Genomic DNA, 24,842 nt, shown 5'->3' with positions numbered 1-24,842 from the left:
TATTGTAATTCATGGCCTGTCGGTCAATAACATAGAATAATCATGACTAACGGGAAAGTCGGAGGAATGTCTTCCCCGTTTTCGTCAGAAAAAGAATGCCTTTGTTCTGAGCTCACCTGGTTTCGTCATTCACGCAATCGCACACAATTATGTTTATTATTACCAATGTTGTCATGAAGTACCAGCCTGGAGTGAGGGTGAAGAACGAGGTGTGTGTGCTGGGCACAAGCGTCAAGTTAACTTTCAGTTTCTAACCCTGTCAAGGCATGGCAACTGACAGTTGGACACAATTTTAGAGATTGCTCCGAGAATTAGCTCGGTTCTTTCTCTTCCAGCGCTTGTTTTAGTCTTATTTAGTAAAATCAATTGTTAAACCTCCAAACCCATAAACCAGTGAAGTTGTCACGTTGGGTAAATGGTAAATAAAAACAAAATCCAATGATTTGCAATTATTTTCAACCTATATTCAATTGAATAGACCACAAAGACAAGATACTCAACGTTCAAACTGTTATTTATTTGGAATTTGATGCCTGCAACATGTTAAAAAAAAAAGAAAAAAGTTTGCACAATTGGCAAAAAAGACTGAGAACTGTTGAGAAATGCTCATCAAACACTTATTTGGAACATCCCACAGGTGGACAGGCTATTTGGGAACAGGGGGGGTGCCGTGATTGGGTAAAAAAAGCAGCTTCTGTGAAATGCTCAGTCGTTCACAAATGAGGACGGGGCGAGGGTCACCTTTTTGTTAACAAATGCGTGAGCAAATTGTGTAAGAAACAACATTTCTCAACCAGCTCTTGCAAGTAAGTTGGGGATTTCACCATCCACGCTCCGTAATATCATCAAAAAGTTCAGAGAATCTGGGGAAATCACTGCATGTAAACCATGATATTACAGACCTTGGATCCCTCAGGCGGTACCGCATCAAAAACCGACATCAGTGTGTAAAGGATATCGCCACATGGGCTTAGGAACACTTCATAAAATCACTGTCAGTAGCAATAGTTGGTCGCGACATCTGTAAATGATCAATCAATGTTTATATATATAGCCCAAAATCACAAGTGTCTCAAAGGGCTGCAAAAACCACAACATCCACGGTTCAGAGCCCACATAAAGGCAAAGGAAAAACTCACAACCCAGTGGGATGTCAATGTGAATGACAATGAGAAACTTGGAGAGGCCTGCAGATGTGGGTGACGCCCCCTTCTAGGGGAGACCGGATGCAATGGGCGTCGAGTGGGTCTCGCATAATTTTGTAAAAGTCCAGTCCATAGTGGATCTAACATAATAGTGAGAGTCCAGTCCATAGTGGTTTTAACATAATAGTGTGAGAATCCAGTCCATAGTGGATCTAACATAATAGTGAGAGTCCAGTCCATAGTGGTTTTAACATAATAGTGTGAGAATCCAGTCCATAGTGGATCTAACATAATAGTGTGAGAGTCCAGTCCATAGTGGATCTAACATAATAGTGTGAGAGTCCAGTCCATAGGGGTTTTAACATAATAGTGTGAGAGTCCAGTCCATAGTGGATCTAACATAATAGTGTGAGAGTCCAGTCCATAGTGGATCTAACAAAAGTGTGTGAGTCCAGTCCATAGTGGATCCAACATGATAGCGAGGGATCCAGTCCATAGTGGATCTAACATTATAGTGAGAGTCCAGTCCATAGTGGATCTAACATAATGGTGTGAGTCCAGTCCATAGTGGATCTAGCGTAATAGTGTGTGAGTCCAGTCCATAGTGGATCTCACATAATGGTGTGTGAGTCCAGTCCATAGATCTAACATAATAGCGAGAGTCTAGTCCATAGTCGATCTAACATAATAGTGTGAGTCCAGTCCATAGTGGATCCAGCATAATAGTGAGAGTCCAGTCCATAGTGGATCTAACATAATGGTGAGAGTCCAGCCCATAGTGGATCGAACATAATAGTGTGTGAGTCCAGTCCATAGTGGATCTAACATAATAGTGTGTGAGTCCAGTCCATAGTGGATCTAACATAATAGTGTGAGAGTCAAGTTAATAGTGGATCTAACATAATAGCGAGAGTCCAGTCCATAGTGGATCTAGCATAATATTGAGAGTCCAGTCCATAGTGGATCTAACATAATAGTGAGATTTCAGTCCATAGTGGATGTAGCATAATATTGAGAGTCCAGTCCATAGTGGATCTAACATAATAGTGAGAGTCCAGTCCATAGTGGATCTAACATTATAGTGAGAGTCCAGTCCATAGTGGATCTAACATAATGGTGTGAGTCCAGTCCATAGTGGATCTAGCATAATAGTGTGTGAGTCCAGTCCATAGTGGATCTCACATAATGGTGTGTGAGTCCAGTCCATAGATCTAACATAATAGCGAGAGTCTAGTCCATAGTCGATCTAACATAATAGTGTGAGTCCAGTCCATAGTGGATCCAGCATAATAGTGAGAGTCCAGTCCATAGTGGATCTAACATAATAGTGAGAGTCCAGCCCATAGTGGATCGAACATAATAGTGTGTGAGTCCAGTCCATAGTGGATCTAACATAAAAGTTTGAGTCCAGTCCATAGTGGATCTAACATAATAGTGTGAGAGTCAAGTTAATAGTGGATCTAACATAATAGCGAGAGTCCAGTCCATAGTGGATCTAGCATAATATTGAGAGTCCAGTCCATAGTGGATCTAACATAATAGTGAGATTTCAGTCCATAGTGGATGTAGCATAATATTGAGAGTCCAGTCCATAGTGGATCTAACATAATAGTGAGAGTCCAGTCCATAGTGGATCTAACATAATAGTGAGAGTCCAGTCCATAGTGGATCTAACATAATAGTGAGAGTCCAGTCCATAGTGGGGCCAGCAGGAGTCTATCCCAAGCGGAAATGGGTCAGCAGCGCAGAGATGTCCCCAACCGATGCACAGACGAGCAGTCCAGCTCGGGTCCGGACTCTGGACAGCCAGCACTTCCCATGGCCCCCGGACCTGTGCCCTCCCCACACCGCTCCACAAGTGTGAGAGGGGCAGAAAAGAAAAGAAACGGCAGATCAACTGGTCTAAAAAGGAGGTCTATTTAAAGGCTAGAGTATACAAATGAGTTTCAAGATGGGACTTAAATGCTTCTACTGAGGTAGCATCTCCAACTGTTACCGGGAGGGCATTCCAGAGTACTGGAGCCCCAATAGAAAACGCTCTATAGTCCACAGACTTTTTTGGGGCTCTGGGAATCACTAATAAGCCGGAGTTCTTTTAATGCAGATTTCTTGCCGGGACATATGGTACAATACAATCAGCAAGATAGGATGGAGCTAAACCGTGTAGTATTTTATACGTAAGTAGTAAAACCTTAAAGTCACATCTTAAGTGCCCAGGACACCAGTGCAGGTGAGCCAATATAGGTATATATACATATATAGGTATATACCTGTATGTACAGTATATAAAGGTATATACAGTATAGGTGTAATATGATAAAACTTTCTTGTTCTTGTCAAAAGTCTAGCAGCCGCATTTTGTACCAACTGTAATCTTAAGTGCAAGTTAAAACTCTACTATGCAAAGCCAGAGCCATTTATCAACAACACCCAGAAACGCCGGCGGCTTCGCTGGGCCCAGAGGTCATCTAAGATGGACCGATGCAAAGTGGAAAAGTGTTCTGTGGTCTGAGTTTCTCAGTTCAAACATTTGCAGTCTATTCAATTGAATATAAGTTGAAAAGGATTTGCAAATCATTGTATTCTGTTTTTTATTTACCATTTACACAACGTGACAACTTCACTGCTTTTAGGGTTTGTAAATTCTTCCCTCCTAAAAGGGTCGGTACTAATAGGAACACATGTCCCAGTGCTTTTTCACAGTAACTCTCCGTTCCTAAAGCTGGACTATTTTCTTAAGTGGTGTTTTTAAAAGACGCTAGAACCCAATGGAACATATCAAATACGATCACCACTGACCAAGAACACCTCTGTTGTGCATGATCAGTTACTTAGTTCTTCCGCTCGCATTTCTTCCCCCGCCGGTCGTGGGCGCCCAAAGGAGAAAACCCAAGAGCAGCGCGATATTTTTTTTGGCAACCAAAACTTTACTTGCAGCCGTGTTTAGAAATCACACTCTCATGCCAAGTCAGTCGTGTTGCTAATCGCTGTGGATCTCATTACACTCACTGGGGTGTGAGAAAATTCAAGCCCCACTTAATCGCCAAGGAAATTGTATGTTTAGTAGTGATACAACATATATATATATATGTATGTATGTATGTATGTATTGATGTATATATATATATATATATATATATATATATATATATATATATATATATATATATATATATATATGTATATATATATATATATGTATGTATGTATGTATGTATGTATGTATGTATGTATGTATGTATATACACATACATATGTATATTTATATACACATACATATGTATATATATATATATTTACATATATATATATATATTTACATATATATATATATATATATATATATATATATATATATATATATATATCCTAAATCTTTGGTTTCTGAGGGTTGCAAATTAATGAGCGAGATCATAAAATACATTCCTAAACTATTTTAAAATCATCAATTTTCTGTCATGGTAAGGGAATAAAAACAACAAGATCCGACTACATTGTAGGAAATAATTTTGTTTCTTATACATTTTGCCACAAGTAAAAAAACAACAACAATAATATGTATATTTCTTTGGATTTTGTGGTACAGCAATTTTATTTTGCTACATGTATACACTTCAGACTGTAATATGTTGGTATTCCATGCACGTTAACTGTGTGCATGTAAACGTTAGCATCCTAGCTTTTTTTTTTTTTTTACAGGTATACACCTCAAAGCCAAATATTCCATTTCGTACAAGTTAACTGTTAGCATGGTAACATGCTAACAGCGTTTAATTTAACTTTTGCAGTTAAACACCCAGACTGTAATATTTTGGTGCTTCATGCATGCTAACTGTTAGGATTCTAGCTTTTTTTTTTAAAACTAATCTTTGAAGGTTTACGCCTCGGAGCCAAATGTTTAATTTTGCACAGGCTAACTGTTAGTATGTTAGCATGCTAGCTTTTTAGCTAAATTTAGAGGTATATCTAATCCGTCAAATATCTTTTCTTTTCTGTAAGCTAAAGTTATCATTACGATGCTAGCTTTTTTTGCTTATGTTTACTCATTATTCATACATTTTGTCACTTGATGCTATCTGGCAACCAGGCTAAATGTTAGCATTTCAGCATTCACAGGCAATTTCGAGTGAAATTGCATGTTCTTGGTGGTTTACGATACACCCTCAGACTGATTAGAGGAGTCAATGGTTGTCATTCACATCTGAAGTCTTCAATGAGACCACATACATGTTTTTGGACGGTGAGTGGAAGCCGGAGTAGTCTGAAAGAACCCCCAGAAGGAAAGCAAATATATGAACAATAGCCTTTTTGCATAGCCTTTAGTTTCTGGAATTCTGAGGACTGAACTCTTGTATCTGTTTCGTACTTCGACAAACGGAACTCTTTAAAACGTGTCAATTCCATGCACCTTAACCGAATGACAGGTACACACCTCAAAGCCAAACATTTTACTTCAAACGCTATCTGGCAAGTAGGGTGAATGTTAGCATTTCAGCATTCACAGGCAATTTCGTGTGAAATTGCATTTTCTTGGTGGTTTACGTATCGATTCGGCCTTAGACTGATTAGAGCAGTCAATGGTTGTCATTCACATATGAAGTCTTCATTGAAGTCACATAAATGTTTTTGGACGGTGAGTAGAAGCCGGAGTAATCTGAAAGAACCCACAGAAGAAAAGAAAGTACATGAACAATAACCTTTTTGCATAGCCTTTACTTTCTGGAATTCTGAGGACTGAACTCTTGCATCTGTTTCGTACTTCGACAAACGGAACTCTTTAAAACGTGTCAATTCCATGCACCTTAACCGAATGACAGGTATACACCTCAAAGCCAAACATTTTACTTCAGATGCTATCTGGCAAGTAGGCTAAATGTTAGAATTTCAGCATTCACAGGCAATTTCGGGTGAAATTGAATTTTCTTGGTGGTTTACGAATCAATTCGCCCTCAGACTGATTAGAGCAGTCAATGGTTGTCATTCACATATGAAGTCTTCATTGAAGTCACATAAATGTTTTTGGACGGTGAGTAGAAGCCGGAGTAATCTGAAAGAACCCACAGAAGAAAAGAAAGTACATGAACAATAACCTTTTTGCATAGCCTTTACTTTCTGGAATTCTTAGGACTGAACTCTTGCTTCTGTTTCGTACTTCGACAAACGGAACTCTTTAAAACGTCTCAATTCCATGCACCTTAACCGGATGACAGGTATACACCTCAAAGCCAAACATTTTACTTCAGACGCTATCTAGTAAGCAGGCTAAATGTTAGAATTTCAGCATTCACAGGCAATTTCGGGTGAAATTGAATTTTCTTGGTGGTTTACGAATAGATTCGCCCTTAGACTGATTAGAGCAGTCAATGGTTGGCATTAACATCTGAAGTCTTCATTGAAGCCACATAAATGTTTTTGGACGGTGAGTGGAAGGCAGAGTAATCTGAAAGAACCCACAGAAGAAAAGAAAGTATATGAACAATAACCTTTTTGCATAGCCTTTACTTTCTGGAATTCTGAGGACTGAACTCTTGCATCTGTTTCGTACTTCGACAAACGGAACTCTTTAAAACGTGTCAATTCCATGCACCTTAACCGAATGACAGGTACACACCTCAAAGCCAAACATTTTACTTGAAACGCTATCTGGCAAGTAGGGTGAATGTTAGCATTTCAGCATTCACAGGCAATTTCGGGTGAAATTGCATTTTCTTGGTGGTTTACGTATCGATTCGGCCTTAGACTGATTAGAGCAGTCAATGGTTGTCATTCACATCGGAAGTCTTCAATGAAGACATTTTTGGACAGTGAGTGGAAGCCAGAGTACTCTGAGAGAACCCCCAGAAGAAAAGCAAGTACATAAACAATAACCTTTTGGCATAGCCTTTACTTTCTGGAATTCCGAGAACTGAACTCTTGCATCCGTTTCATCCTTCAACAAACGGAACTCTTTAAAACGTGTAAATTCTCCGAAAACTCACCCACTAAAACTTTCCTCTCTATTTTGTCAGCCTCGCATCGCTAATCTAATCTGATGGTGATTTTTACACCAGCCGTAACCTTCGGCTTTGAACTTTTATCGTCAAAAAGTTTCATATTTGCACGAGTTTTATAAGGTTGCAACCTTGTATTAAAATGACAATTCTGAACGGATTTTTATTTTCGGCTCGGTAATACCTTTTCGTATCTCTGAAAGTTGAGTTCACAAAGCAGTTCTTAACACTCCGCTCATCTTCTTTTGATTGAGGTTCCAACAGATTCTGATGCAGAACCGCAAGGTGAGCACAGGTTTGATTTGGACTTGACCCACATGTTGCCCTCCTTAGGCTGAGATCTTAATCTCATTCTCGGAGCTTATTTAAACAAAACTGCATTACCATAAGCACCTGCCTTTCTAAATTAAGCCTCCGGTGAGGACCGTCCCCCTCGCCCCCCTCATCCAGAACGAGATACAGGCTGATACGATCTGTCCTATTAAGATACGATGAGGTTTTTTTTTTTTCATTTCCCACTGATCGTCCCTCACTCCAAAGTTTGTGTTTGTAGAAATCGCAGAAGAGTTCACCGAGGAGTCGTTTGAAAAAATTGGAATCGGGTCCACCCTGGCGGACAGTAGAAAGACCCTTTGGTCGCAGACGTCATAAAAATAACAATTTGAAAATTCCGGATCCTTCATGCAAGGCTAACTGGAGTCTCGGAATTCCCTCCAGGATCGCTCAATGTTTTTTGTGTTTTTTGGATTGTTGAGACCTAAGAACGTTTTCAGAAAGTTTCAGGAAAAATTCGTGATTTTAGTTGTATTTTATGAACTTTAAAAAATATATTTTTTAGCTTGGAAAACATTCTGAATTGTTTTACTCGTTTTGTACCACACACACTTAAAAGGCAGTAAAAGCATGGACTTGATTGTATTAAAATGTAATATGAAATAATATAGTATATCAGTAAATATTATACACTGTATATATAATATGTATATATTTCATATATATTCGTGGTTAAAAGTTTACATACACTTGTAAAGAACATGATGTCATGGCAGTCTTGCTTTTCCAATCATTTCTACAACTCTTATTTTTTTTGTGATAGAGTGATCAATCAATCAATGTATACTTATATAGCCCTAAATCAGGAGTGTCTCAAAGGGCTGCACAAGCCCTTTGAGACATTCTCGGTTTGGATTCCACATCAGTGGAAAGGAAAAACTCAAAGCAATGGGACAATGAGAAATCTTGAAGGGAACCGCAGGTGGCATCCTATGATAGTTCAATGATCGAAATCACTGAGAGCGGCCCATTATATCACAAATCTTTGTAGAAACGGTCTCCATGTCTAAGTACTTGATTTTATACACCAGGCCAAGTCAGGGGTCACCAACCTTTTTGAAACCAAGAGCTACTTCTTGGGTAATGATTAATGCGAAAGGCTACCGGTTTAATACACACTTAAATAAATGGTCAGAAATAGCCAGTTTGCTCAATTTACCAATAATAAATAAATCTATATCTATATAAAAATGGGTATTTATGTCTGTCATTTCGTCGAACATTTTTTTTTCCTTTTAGGGAAGGTTTTTTTGTAGAGAATAAATGATAAAAAAAAAAAAAACACTTAATTGTACGGTTTAAAAGAGGAGAAAACAGGAAAAAAATGAAAATTTAATTTTGAAACATAAATTATCTTCAATTTCGACTCTTTAAAATTCAGAATTCAACCGAAAAAACTAAAGAAAAACTAGCTAATACGAATGTTTTTGAAATTTAAAAAAAAATAATTTATGGAACATCATTAGTCATTTTTCCTGATTATGATTAATTTTAAAATGTTGATGACATGTTTTAAATAGGTTAAAATCCAATCTGCATTTTGTTAGAATATATAACAAATTGGACCAAGCTATATTTGTAATGAAGACAAATCATTTTTTCTTCTAGATTTTACAGAACAAAAATTTTAAAAGAAATTCAAAAGACTTTGAAATAAGATTTCAATTTTATTCAAAAGATTTTCTAGATTTTCCAGAATATTTTTGGGAATTTTAATCATAATAAGTTTGAAGAAATATTTCACAAATATTCTTCTTCGAAAAAACAGAAGCTAAAATGAAGAATTAAATAAAAATGTATTTATTATACTTTACAATAAAAAAAATAAATTTACTTGAACATTGATTTAAATTGTCAGGAAGGAAGAGGAAGGAATTTAAAAGGTAAAAAAGGTATATGTGTTTAAAAATCCTAAAATAATTTTTAAGGTTGTATTTTTTCTCTAAAATTGTCTTTCTGAAAGTTTTAAAAAGCAAAGTAAAAAAAAAAAAATGTATTCAAACAAGTGAAGACCAAGTCTTTGAAATATTTTCTTGGATTTTCAAATTCTAGTTTTGTCTCTCTTAGAATTAAAATATCGAGCAAAGCGAGACCAGCTTACTAGTAAATACAAAAAATAAAAAAAATAGAGGCAGCTCACTGGTAAGTGCTGCTATTTGAGCTATTTTTAGAACAGGCCTGCGGGCGACTCATCTGGTCCTTACGGGCTACCTGGTGCCCGCGGGCACCGGGTTGGTGACCCCTGGGCCAAGTAATTAGGACACCTGATTCTCATCATTTGTATGGGTGGCCAAATACATTAGGCAATATAGTTTAGATTGAAAAAGATTTCCAAATCATTCAGTTTTTATTGACAAATAACCTAACGTGCCAATATTCACTGGTTTTGACTTTCGTACATGGTGGTCTTCTCTTTGTATGAAGAAGTCATAGACCGTGTTCAATGCATTACGTGGCGTGTGCTGTTGAATCTGAGGCCGGCAATAAAAACGCTCAGGCTTCCGGAGAGAACACGGAATTGTTCCTGTTTCCATCTCTTCCTGCATTAATGACTGGATCCTTCCTATTACCAGTTCTGAGCCCCGAAGATGGGATTCCTGCGGTGCAGGCCAGGAGCCGCACTGCATGATGATGAGGTCTCAGCTCCTGTTTTCTTGCCAGCGCCCCCTTCTCTATCTCTGCCGGCTCCTACTTATTTCAACGGCTGTCTTCGCCGTTCTTGCTTTTGTTGTTTTTTTTTGTTTTTTTCCCTGTAACCAATATGTATGATTTATACTCATCCAATCGTGTGGGTGTGATGGGGTCCAGGTCCTACTGATGCAAGTGGAAATACAGAAAAAAAGAAAAAAAAATCAGCCTGCTGCGTGTCTCTGTCTGCGGGAGGAGAATGTGTCACAAAATGAAAAATGGCTTACATTTATTTATGAGTGCCCAAACCTGAAGTCTCCGGGAGAGTGTGCGTTTCAAGGAAGGAAGAAAGTCCACAGCTGCCTCATTGAATAATGCAAACAACACGTCGGCAGCACACATGCATTGGACGTCCGCGTCGTGTCGCATGTTATCACCATTAGAGAAAAAGCACGAAAACGCGAGCTGACTTGATATCGTATGCAAATCTGATCGACGAAACTCGCGTGCAGAGGATTGCATCTCTTAAATTGGTAAATAGAAAATAGCGCAATATACATTTAGCCTGTGTTTCCTCATGAATATACAGAATACTGACTGGAACAACACCAGGAAGAGGGGATGCAAATGTAATCATTTAGTGCTCGCAAACTAAAATATTTCGTGCAACTAAAACTGTTGCACAAAAAGCAAGGGAAGGCTAAAAAATTATATATATGTATATGTATATATGTATATGTATATGTGTGCATATATATATATATATATATATGTGTGTATATATATATATATATATATATATATATATGTGTGTGTATATATATATGTGTGTATATATATATTTATATATATATATATATATATGGGCTTCACGGTGGCAGAGGGGTTGGTGCGTCTGCCTCACAATACGAAGGTCCTGCAGTCCTGGGTTCAAATCTAGGCTCGGGATCTTTCTGTGTGGAGTTTGCATGTTCTCCCCGTGAATGCGTGGGTTCCCTCCGGGTACTCCGGCTTCCTCCCACCTCCAAAGACATGCAACTGGAGATAGGTTGATTGGCAACACTAAATTGGCCCTAGTGTGTGAATGTGAGTGTGAATGTTGTCCGTCTATCTGTGTTGGCCCTGTGATGAGGTGGCGACTTGTCCAGAGTGTACCCCGCCTTCCGCCCGATTGTAGATGAGATAGGCGCCCCCCGCGACCCCAAAAGGGAATAAGCGGTAGAAAATGGATAGATGGATATATATATATATATATATATATATATATATATATATATATATACATAGTTTTTTTTAACTGACCAAAACCTTAACAATGAAGTGAGGCCTCTAATTCATGATAAGCGGAACAATCATCCTCATTTATCCAAACATAGTCTTCTTTATTGTCCGTTTCTAAGAACACACTCGCATTTGTTTTCCATAAATAGGGACACGCATTTGTTAAGGTGCGTTGCCATGGAAACGGAAATAAACTCACTGACAAAATCAGTTATATATATATATATATATATATATATATGTATATATATATGTATGTATGTATGTATGTATGTATGTATGTATGTATGTGTGTGTGTGTGTGTGGGAAAAATCACAAGACTACTTCATCTCTACAGAACTGTTTCATGAGGGGTTCCCTCGATCGTCGGGAGATTTTAATGGAAGCATTCACATACAATGGTTTATATAGGGCACAGAGTGGGTGGGTACAGGCAGGCATAGGGGCGTTGTGATTGGCTCACGTGTTACCTAGGAGGTGTTTCCGTCTGTGACGGCATGTTGAAATGATTTCACTGCGCTTGTTGAGGGATGACAGGTCTGGATGATATATAATAAACAGTTTCTCTTTTAAGTATAGGTTGCATCTTTTATTACCACTGCTGTAATGTGTGCTGGATGCAAGAAGTTGCCATGTTATTTAATAGTCAACATTATTGTATTTTAGGTTCTAAATGTGCTTGCTGAGTTCTGTAGAATTCCGCAAGGTCTGGTTTCTAAACGAGGCCTTGTGATTATTCCATCTGGCTTTAAACTCTCCTTCGGTTAATCCTACGTACGTGTCGGATGTGTTAATGTCCTTGCGTATTACCTTTGCTTGGTAAGCACCCCCCGTTGAGAGGGCAATCAGGTTTCCTGCGGCAGTTACCGTACATTCCTTATTGGTTTCGGAGTCGTTCAGTCTGGGGGCAGGCAGTCCTTTTGCAATTGTTTTGTTGTAATTTGAAATGATTTGTTGTATGTTATTCATACAGCTGTAGCTCAATTTAATGTTGTTCTTGTTGAATATTTTTCTTAGGGTGTTGCCTTTGGGGAAGTGTTTGTCGATCAGAGTGAGGAACTTGTGGCCGATATTAGTTGAGACGTTTTTGCTGATTGGGGGGTTGTACCAGATGATGTTGTTTCATTTTCTGCTCTCTTTTTGTTGGTTTCCTGGCGTGGTTCGTAAGTGAGGGTGAAGTTGTATCCGCTTTCATCAAGTGCTTTCTGGTACGGGGGGGTTGCTTGGTCGAATTCCGCTTTGCTAGATGACAGTATCGATAGCCTTTTATTTATTCCGGAAGGTATTCTTTTCGTGGTGGTGGGTGGGTGGTTGCTGTCATGGTGCATGTATTGGAGTGTTGTGTTGGGTTTTGTGAATTGTTGGTAGCTGTTATTTCTCAGGTTGAAAGTGACGTCGAGAAAGTCGACGGTTTGCTCATACTCACTGTATAATTGCAGTGAGTATATGAAATGTTGATGCAAGGTTTTGAATTTTTTTAAATTCTTTGAAGGCTAAAATAGTGACTACCATTAGTTGCATCTTTCAAGCGTTTTTTTAACATTTTTAAAATAATTAAAAAAAAAAAAGACTTGTGTTCTTGTCTCTCATGATGAAATGTGTAATGTCTCGCGGGCCGTCGCTTGGACGCCCCTGGTTTAAAACTTACATCATATTGTTGGTTCGACTTTCAAGTTAAAGATCTAAAAGAATATATTTTGGGACGTCTCAAAGACTGGATTTGGTTTATTTTGCAAGTGAAACCCGGGTGCTTCAATCCCTGCTTTTCGGGACTCAAACCGGGCTGAAAAGGCCAGGTATTGACTAGCGCTGCTCTTGAGGCTGTCGGGGAGTGGGGTTATCAACGTACAAAAACCCCAAAACCTGTGAAGTTGGCACGTCGTGTAAGTCGTAAATAAAAACAAAATACAATGATTTGTATTGAACACACTTCAAAGACAATACATTTAATGTAGGAACTGAGAAACGTATTTTTTTGCAAATAATCATTCATTTAAAATTTAATGGCAGTAACAACATCCACAGTTTCCAAAAACAATTTAACATGTGGACTTCCGATACCACAGAAAACTTTTCCACTTTGCATCAGTTCATGTTTGATGAGCTCGGGCCTAGCGAAGCCACCAGCATTTCCGGGTGTTGTTGATACATGGCTTTGGGTTTGCATAGTAGAGTTTAACTTGCACTTACAAAAGTAGCGACAAACTGTAGTGACTGACAGTGTTTTTCTGAAGTGTTCCTGAGCCCATGTGGTGATATCTTTTTCACTCCGATGTCGCTTTTTGATTTAGTACTGCCTGAGGGTTCAAAGGTCTGTAATATCACCGCTTACGTGCAGTGATTTCTCCAGATTCTCTGAACCTTTTGATGATAATACGGACCGTAGATAGTGAAATCCCTAAATGCCTTGCAATAGCTGATTGAGAAATGTTGCTCTTGAACTGTTGGACAATTAGATGAGGTGGTTCAGGCATCTGGTCAGGATGCCACCTGAACGCCTCCCTAGGGAGGTGTTTAGGGCACGTCCGACCTGTAGGAGGCCGCGGAGAAGACCCAGGACACATTGGAAAAATTATGTCTCCCGGCTGGCCTGGGGACGCCTCGGGATACCCCGGGAAGAGATGGACGAAGTGGCTGGAGAGAGGAAAGTCTGGGCTTCCCTGTTTAGGCTGTTGCCCCCGCGACCCGACCTCGGATAAGCACTAGAATATGAATGGATGGATGCATACATATACATACACATATATACAAACTGTTGTACATATATATATATATATACCATACTTCCTTGAATTGCCCCGGGGTATATAGTATGCGCCTTTCTTGAATTACTGCCGGGTCAAAACTTGTTTTGCAAAATATTATTTTTATTAGCGCATGTCTAGAATTTCCGCCGGGTCAAACTCGTTTCGCAAATAATTAGCATATGCCTAGAATTTCCACCGGGTCAAACTAGTCACGTCACGAGTGACACTTCACCTGTCATCATTTTCAAAATGGAAGAGGCTGATTTCAATAATTTCAGATCGCATAAAGGGAAGAAGATTAAGAGATATTCAGTAGGATTTGAGGTCCGAGCTATTGAATATGTTAAAAAGAACAGTACGCAGCTATGTTTTATTAATATACCGTAGCTGCGTGTGTCAAATATGAGTCATCAAATGACTCCCGCCTCCTGGTGGTAGAGGGCGCTAGTGATCCTTCTTGCGACTCCTCGGCTGCAGAAGAAGTGACAACAAGCAGGAAGAGTGAGCAGCGTGTTTATTTTCTCCTCTCGCTTGCAGTTTGAACATGGAGGATTACATATCTAAAATAAACTGGACTTTCAATGGAAGCAGGAGGTAATAAAGGAAGATATCCATCGAGACAGAGACTTTTAAAACTGAAGAAAGATAAGGAAGACTTCTATAAACAAGTTATCGATGCTTATGATAAGACGGAGCTGCGCATGGACTTTATTTATAAGTAAAGGTAAGACCATAATAATGTTTTCTTTTATTAAATGTGCTTTTTATGATGGCATCCTTACATCACACTCAAATTTATAAGCGCAGGCCTAAATTTACCGCATGCCTTTGGTAAGCGCCGGAGTGAGAAGAGGTTATGATAAATCTGGATAGGTGGTGTTGCGTTTTGGACCTGTTCTTCCTTCGGTCAACGCCCCCAGGTTCTTTTATGACACATAAGCTGGTTTTAAATCAATCGGAGTCAGAGGTTGGTCATTTTGATATTTTATTACCAATGCGCCTTGGGAGATCATTCTAGTTACAACATTTCAAAGGCACGGTCCAAATTGATCTAATCCTCCCTACCTCGGACAGTTGAGATAACAGATTGTTAAGTCTTCATTCCAGCATTCCAAATTCATGGTCTATGTAAAAGGCTCACACTTTAGCTGTTCTAAAATCTGACGAGGAAATAACAAGACAACCAAATCCAACAGTGGCCGAGACTTTGCCAAACAAAATTGTGCAAACAAAATGTACACAACATGCCAACTTCACTGGTTTTGGGGCCCCCTGTCACCCGAGTATAAACCGTGTAGCCCCAAATGAAGTCCATATTCCCCAAATAGCTTGTGACTCCCTCCCCAGGCTCGTTCCCTCCCCTACTTCCTCAGTCGACCTCGAGGTAGTCCCGACACGAGGTCCCTCTCGCGAGGATCCAATGTCTTCCCTATTTTGAGTGCCGGCAAAGAACCTCGCCCCAGACTTGGCCGGCTGACAGCTCATCCATTCAGCCCCAGCCCCCGCCAGGCTTAGGCCCCAGCGCTCGCCGCCAGAACCGGGCCTCCGTAACGAACCCCCTTTCGCCGTGGGGGAGCATGAGGCGGCACAAAGGTGCGAGTGCAGAGGGCAGGGGGGGGAACATGAGGGCCGGCAGAACGAAGAGAGACGTTACAGTCAATAAGCAACCTAATACAGCAGGGGTAGGCAGACCGGGCATTTTTTTTCTTCCCAGTCCCCCGGTGCTTTCCGCGCACAACCATTTCTCAGGCGAGGCGAAGGATTTGGGTTAGACGTAGGGGCCCGTGAGAGTCAATGTGGCATTTGGACTGTGCATTGGGTTTCTACGGACAGAAATAAGATTATTTGCAAAAGCCAAACCCAAGACAGAATGGGGGTGGAGGTTGGGGAACGGGGGGGGGGGGACAAAAAACAGAATAAATACTAAAAAGTGCTGCAGTTCTCTAAGAGACCACATAAACCTCATCGGAGAGGAATGTCAGCGCTTTTAATCACTTAGACCTAGATACCTCAACCTAAATAGCTTATTCCCTGGCGTGCCGGTGGGCGCACCTCGCCGGGCAACCTCCCCCACTGGTGGCCTGGCTCGCTCCGCAGACGGATGAGTGGGGAAAGTCGGAGAAAATAGGACAAGAAAGGCCCGCAGCAACTATTAAAAAAATAAAAATAAAAAATCAATGTTATAATCTAATTATCATTTTTGGCCTGACCCCTGTGCACCCGGTTCTACTTCTTCCTTGTCCTGGCACAGGAGTCACTTCACCTATTTAGTCATTAACGATGCCAGGATAAATACAAATAAATGACGTTGCAGCGCGTAAAGCACGCAATCACTTCTACAAAACCCGTTTCCATTTGAGTTGGGAAATTGTGTTAGATGTAAATATAAACGGAATACAATGATTTGCAAAACATTTTCAACCCATATTCAATTGAATTCACTACAAAGACAAGATATTTGATGTTCAATGTCATACATTTTTTTTTTTTTTTTCCAAATGATAATTAACTTAGAATTTCATGGCTGCAACACGTGCCAAAGTAGTTGGGAAAGGGCATGTTCACCACTGTGTTACATCACCTTTTCTTTTAGCAACACTCAATAAACGTTTGGGAACTGAGGAAACTAATTGTTGAAGCTTTGAAAGTGGAATTCTTTCCCATTCTTGTATTCTGTAGAGCAGTGGTCCCCAACCTATTTGTATTCGCGGACCGGTCAACGCTTAATAATTTGTCCCGTGGCCCGGAGGGGGATCCTTTTTTTATTTTTTATTTTTTTATTTTTTTGTCATGAAAAAGGGACGTTTTTGTCATGAAAAATTGAGTTTTTTGTGGTTGGTGCACTAATTGTAAGTTTATTTATTTTATTTATTTATTTATTTATTTATTTATTTATTTATTTACGTTGGGAAGACTATGTCTCCCGGGGAGAGCTAGACGAAGTGGCTGGGGAGAGGGAAGTCTGGGTTTCCCTGCTTAGGCTGTTGCCCCCACGACCCGACCTCGGATAAGCGGAAGAAGATGGATGGATGGATGGATGGATACTTATTTTTTTAATAAAAATGAACAAAAAATTATTCTGTGGCCCGGTACTGATCGGGCCACGGCCCGGTGGTTGGGGACCACTGCTTTAGAGTAGGGGTGTCAAACTCAAATACAGAGAGAGCCAACATTTAAAACTGAACAAAGCCGCGGGCCAAGGTTGAACAAATTAACCTTTTAGGTGGTAGCGTGTATTGTAGCGTCCCAGAAAAGTTAGTGCTGCAAGGGTTTCTGGGTATTTGTTCTGTTGTGTTACGGTGTGGATGTTCTCCCTAAATGTGCTTGTCATTCTTGTTTGGTGTGGGTTCATAGTGTGGTGCATATTTGTAACGGTGTTAAAGTCGTTTAACGGAATACAATGATTTGCAAACGGGATCCTTTTTTTTTTTTTTTTTTTTTCCTTTGTCATGAAAAAGGGACGTTTTTGTCATGAAAAATTGAGTGTTTTGTCGTTGGTGATTGATCGATCCATCTATCTATCTATCTATCTATCTATCTATCTATCTATCTATCTATCTATCTATCTATCTATCTATCTATCTATCTATCTATCTATCTATCTATCGATCTATCGACCTATCCATCTATCCATCCATCCATCTATCCATCTATCCATCTATCCATCTATCCATCTATCTATCTATCTATCTATCTATCTTATATTGTCTTTAAACTGAATTTGGGTTACAATTGTCTGTTTTTTCTGGCATATTTACTGTGATGCTTTTCTCATATGTTGATCAATATGCATTGTCCTAATCAATCCATCCATCCATCCATCCATCCATTTTCTACCGCTTGTCCCTTTCGGGGTCGCGGGGGTTGCTGGAGCCTAGATCAGCTGCATTCGGGCGGAAGGCGTGTACAACCTGGACAAGTCCCCACCTCATCGCAGGGCCAACACAGATGACAGACAACATTCACACACACATTAAAATGATTATCATTATTTCAAAACATTAAATAAAAACAATAAAAAAACACAAAAAATGAAGCAAAATAATGTATTTATTATTATTTTTTTTAAATATAAAACAACGAAATCAAAACGTTTTTTTTATTATTTAAAAAAAATTAAATATACATATATATATATATATATATTTTTTTTTATTGCTTCATTTTTGTATTGTTTTATTTATTTTGCCATGATACCGTACTGAGTCTTGGATTTATTTTTGCACAATTTTCCATTTTGTCTATAATCAAATAGAGCTATTCAATACCACTCAAATTCTATTTTTTTTTTTTTTTTGCAGACACTTAGTGGTCACAATATTTCATATAGTTAGGTTGAACGATGCGGACACGTTTGTTACTGGATATTTTGTAGTACATCCCTGCCTTGGAGACTTTGTATGTGTAAGTCAAGTGCAACAATAATGATTTGATACTTGTCTATGTTGACAAACAATCTGTTTTATTGTGCAAAACTTCTAAGGTATGTTTAGCTTGTGTACAGCTCCTTAGTTGCAAAGGACTTTAGCCAAACAGAAGAAAAGACCATCCATGCCGCTTACATTAATCTTCACAATGGCTATTTCTCCTCCATAATGCTGCAGCTGAATGTGCGGGTGTAATGACAGCTTTTACTGCAATGATTTTACATATTGCTTTTAAGTGCCATCCATTCATTATTCATTATCTACAGTGTTGGCGTTCCAAGAGAGTAACCGAGAGCCGGAGACCGTCCTCGGTGATATTGTGTGAGAAGCAGGGCAAACCTGCGACGGGTCAGCACGGGCCATAACGACCGCTTTAATGGCTTTGAGTGATTTAAAGTCGGATGTTTAAAATGTTGGCATTTGGAAGTGGATGGGAAGGAGCCAGAAAGCCTAGAGAGGAATACAAAAGAAAACAGTAAAAGATGAAGCGCCAAATTTATTTTAGTTTTTTTCAAGCAGGCCTTAAAAGCTTCATTGAAAGTAACAAAAACGTGTTTTTTTTGTAAGAAATGTTAGTATGCTAATTAGTAACAGATGATAACAGACACTGTATTTTTAATTCAGTACAATACAGATACACATACAAGCACACACTGACCTTGTTGTGTCGACGATTTAAGAAATCAGTGGTCGTTATATATATATATATATATATATATATATATATATATATATATGTGTGTATATACTACTTCATCTCTACAGAACTGTTTCATGAGGGGTTCCCTCCATCATCAGGAGATTTTAATGGAAGCATTCACATACAATGGTTTATATAGGGCACAGAGTGGGTGGGTACAGGCAGGCGTAGGGGCGTGGTGATTGGCTCATGTGTTACCTAGGAGGTGTTTCTGTCTGTGGCGGCATGTTGAAATGATTTCACTGCGCTTGTTGAGGGATGACACGTCTGGACTATGAATAATAAACAGTTTCTCTTTTAAACATAGGTTGCATCTTTTATTACAACTGGATGCAAGAATTTGCCATGTTATTGAATATTCAACATTATTGTCTTTGAGGTTCCAAATGTGCTTGCTGAGTTCTGTAGAATTCCGCAAGGTCTGGTTTCTAAAGGAGGCCTTGTGATTATTCCATCTGTAGATATGAAGTAGTCTTGTGATTTTTCCCACACATACATATTGCGCTCTAACACGGTATCGAGCACTATTCTCTGGATAATCCAATCAAGATATATATAATGTGAGTGTGAATGTTGTCTGTCTATCTGTGTTGGCCCTGCGATGAGGTGGTGACTTGTCCAGGGTGTTTCCCGCCTACCGGCCGATTGTATCTAACAAAGGTACCAGCGACCCCTAAGGGAATAAGCGGTAGAAAATGGATGGATGGATGGATATTTATATTTATATATATTAAAAAAAAAACATATATATACATATATATATATATATATATATATATATATATATATATATATATATATATATATATATATATATACACACACAAAGAGAGAGAAAAATAAACGCACGCACACACACACACAGAAAAATCCATCCATCCATCCATTTTCCTACCACCATGTCCATTTTCTACCGCTTCGGGTGCAACAAAACTACATATATATATATATATATATATATGTATATGAAGAGTTCATATGCAAAAGCAGATAAATCCATTTTGACCTATTCTGTATATTAACGATTTTCTGCCTGCTGGTGTTGTCGGTACATGTACAAGCATACAATGGTTTATTTAATATCAACATAAGCAAGTCATGAAAGCCTAAACTTTTAAGAAATGCTGATGTAATGAATGGCTTTCAAATAAGAGTGTTTGATGTGGTTTTACGTCAAAAGCAGATATATCCAAATTATGATATGTTGCAAAAACAGATATCTCCAAAATCGTTTTCTTTGCGGTCGTTATTTTGCATAATATTCAAGATAAAGATAGAGAGAAAAACAGAACATTAAATTTATTGAAAGCCACATTTCAAGGTAACAACTGTTCACATTTCTTTACTTCATTATTTAACAGTTTCGATCCCTTGGTACGTACAAATCTAGCTGTCCCTGCGAACATTGTTTTTTCGTACTTGCTAACCGGACATGCTTTTTTGGAACTGTGACCTCACATATTTACCTCGTGCTTTCAGCACAAAATGAAAAAACAAAAAAACAGTGTTGCAATGAAGACAATGTTTTATTAATAAAACAACCACAAATGCTCAACTTGGTTTGCCTATCAAAAACACTCCTGTGCAGATAACAGCTGACTCATCATCGCTATCGACATTAGCTCCATGCTCGACAACATCGTTTAACGCAGCGGTGTAAAACTCACGGACACGCGTGCTAGCGCCAACATCAAATAACTTCAACACGTCAGTTTTTTTCGCTGGCTTAACAGTGTTCACAGGAGAAGCTTCCAAATTATTCATGCGTGGATAACAACACTGAGTGAGTCCGAGCGCGCTGCCATTTTGCTTGTCACGTGATCCCGTACTGCAGCGCTGGTTGGGCAAACGGATATATCGGCTTTTGTGGTAAATGATCCATGGCGCTTATCGGCCTTTGCAATAAATCGCTGAACTAAATGACGTTAAAAGCGGCATTTGTCTGCATTTGCAAACAAATTGATTTTGGTATACCACAATAGAAGTGGCGGACTATATATTACCGAGGCTGGGCTAAACTTTATCAAAATGGCGTTTATCGTTTTTTGCGTATGAACTCTTCATATATATACATATATATATATATATATATATATATATATATATATATATATATATATATATATATATATATATATATATATATATATATATATATATATATGTACATGGGTTGTGCGAAATGTCAATTGCCGAAAAAAAAAAAGAAGTAAGACTCTACTTTTCCAAAAATGGGCTAGCTTGGTGTTTAGCTTTCCTTTTGACGTGCTACTTAAAAGCATTATCAATTTTACATGGTGATTTCAACCCCTCCAAATTTGTTAAAGAAATTTAAAACTAAGATGCACGTTACAATCAAACAGCTGGTGCGTAATAAGTACAATGTTAACACTTTTTAGGCCCAACAGCAATGCAAAAAAATAACAATACTACAATCTAATGTCTTGGACTTGCAGCTGTGATTTCAACTCTGCATCGTACCTGCAAATTAAACTTAAAAATGTGATAATAAAACACAATATAACAGCCGTTGTAATAATAACATCATTTTCTAAATAATAATTTTCTCGTCCAAAACAATTAAAATGTGTTAACACGCACAAAAGTACTGGGAATTGGATCCGGTATGGATTCCCAGTAATGTCCAATAGTACCATATTCCGGTACCTCAATTACTGAAAAGAATAAATAAATATAAATAAAATAAGGCTCTACTTTTCCAAAAATGTGCTAGCTTTGTGCTTGGCTTTCCTTTTGACGTCCTACCTAATAGCATTAGCGATTTTACATGGCAATTTTAACCCTTTTAAATGTGTTAAAGAAAACTAAAACTAAGATGCACGTTATAATCAAACAGCTGGTGCGTAATAGGTACAGTATTAACACTTTTTAGGGCGCAACAACAACAACAAAAAAACTATACACCACTGCCATCTATAACGTCTTGTACTTGCAACTGCGATTGACACTCGGGAAAAATTAAAATATTTGAAATAAATGAAATATGAAATTATAGATAAAAAAATATAATAAAAATGAAAATCAGCATCATACCTGCAAATTGTTTATTTTTTATTTTTTATTAAATATTAAAAAAAAAAATACAAATCTGATAATAAAACACGATACAACAACAGGACAGCAGTTATCACAATTAAATATTTTTTAAATAATCATTGGGTCATCCAAAACAATGAATATTTATTAACACACACAAAAGTATCGGAAATTGCTTCCGGTATGGATTCCGAGTAATTTCTGATCGCACAATGTTTTGGTACCTGTGTTGTGCGAATTGTCAATTGGCCAAATTTTATTTTAATAAAAAGTAGGACTCTACTTTTACAAAATGTGCTATCTTGGTGTTTGGCTTTCCTTTTGACGTGCTACTTGATAGCATTAGCTATTTTACATGGCAATTTCAACCCCTTCAAATTTGTTAAAAGAAAACTAAAACTATGATGCGCGTAGTATGTACAGTATTAACACGTTTTAGGGTGCAACAACAAAAACTTTACATCACTGCCATCTAACGACTTGCCAATCAGTGTCATACCTGCGAATGAAACTTAAAAATGTGATAATAAAACACGACATAAAAATTGGACTGCAGTTATCATAATCAGATCATTTAACTAATAATTTCATCATCTAAAACAATTAATTTTTATTAACACACACAAAACTACCAGAAAATTGGTATCGGTATGGATTCCTGGTAATGTCCAATGGTGCCATGTTTTGGTACAAACAGCTGGTGCGTAATAAGTACAGTATTAACACTTTTCAGGGCGCAACAACAACAAAATACTATACACCAATGCCATTTAACGTCTTGTACTTGCAACTGCGATTGCAACTCGGAAAAAATAAAAATAATAAAAATAAATCAAATATAAAAATATAAATAAAAAACTAAACTCAGTGTCATACCTGCAAATTATTATCACTATTATTTTTTATTAAATACAAAATTAAAAATATAAATCTGATAATAGAACGCGATATAACAACCGGACAGCAGTTATCATAATCAGATATTTTTTAAATAATCATTGGGTCATCCAAAACAATGAATATTTATTAACACACACAAAAGTACCGGAAATTGCTTCCGGTATGGATTCCCAGTAATGTCCAATCCTACCATGTTTCGGTACCTGGGTTGTGTGAAATGTTAATTGCTGAAAAAAATTAATACAATTTAGACTCTACTTTTCCAAAAATGTGCAAGCTTGGTGTTTGGCTTTCCTTTTGACACGCTACTTAATAGCATTAGCAATTTTACATGGCGATTTCAACCAGTTCAAATTTGTTAAAAGAAAACTAAAACTAATATGCGCGTAATAGGTACTATATTAACACGTTTTAGGGCGCAACAACAACAAAACAAACAATACACCGCTGCCATCTAACATCTTGGAGTTGAAACTTTGATTGCAACTCGGTGTCGTAGCTGCGAATGAAACTTAAAAATTTGATAATAAAACACGATATGAAAACTGGACTGCAGTTATCATAATCAGATCATTTAAATACTAAGTTCATCATCTAAAACAATTAATATTTATTAAAAGACACACAAAAGTACCGGAAATTGGTACCGGTATGGATTCCTGGTAATGTCCAATGGTGCCATGTTATTGGAAAAACAGCTGGTGCGTAATAAGTACAGTATTAACACTTTTCAGGGCGCAACAACAACAAAAAAATACTATACACCGATGCCATCTAACGTCTTGTACTTGCAACTGCGGTTGCAACTCGGAAAAAATAAAAATAATAAAAATAAATGAAATATAAAAATATAAATAAAAACATAATAAAAAATGCAACTCAGCGTCATACCTGCAAATTAAAATAAAACTAAATAAAACACAATATAACAAGCAGACAGCAGTCATCTTAATCAGATAATTTTTAAATATTCATTGGATCATCCAAAAAAATATAATATTTATTAACACACACAAAAGTGCTGGAAATTGGTACCGGTATGGACTCCTGGTAATGTCCAATGGTGCCATGTTTTGGTACAAACAGCTGGTGCGTAATAAGTACAGTATTAACACTTTTCAGGGCGCAACAACAACAACAACAAAATACTATACACCAATGCCATCTAACGTCTTATACTTGCAACTGCGATTGCAACTCGGAAAAAATAAAAATTATCAAAATAAATTAAATATAAAAATATAAATAAAAACATAATAAAACATGCAACTCGGCGTCATACCTGCAAATTAAAATAAGAAAAAAATAAAACACAATATAACAACCAGGCACCAATCATCATAATCAGATCATTTTTAAATATTCATTGGATCATCCAAAAAAAAGGAATATTTATTAACACACACAAAAGTACCGGAAATTGGTACCGGTATGGACTCCTGGTAATGTCCAATGGTGCCATGTTTTGGTACAAACAGCTGGTGCGTGATAAGTACAGTATTAACACTTTTCAGGGCGCAACAACAACAACAACAAAATACTATACACCAATGCCATCTAACGTCTTGTACTTGCAACTGCGATTGCAACTCGGAAAAAATAAAAATATTAAAAATAAATGAAATATAAAAAT

The sequence above is a fragment of the Nerophis ophidion genome, linkage group LG25 (assembly GCF_033978795.1).
Source record: "Nerophis ophidion isolate RoL-2023_Sa linkage group LG25, RoL_Noph_v1.0, whole genome shotgun sequence".
Classification (NCBI taxonomy): Eukaryota; Metazoa; Chordata; class Actinopteri; order Syngnathiformes; family Syngnathidae; genus Nerophis; species Nerophis ophidion.
This window is presented reverse-complemented; position numbering follows the sequence as displayed.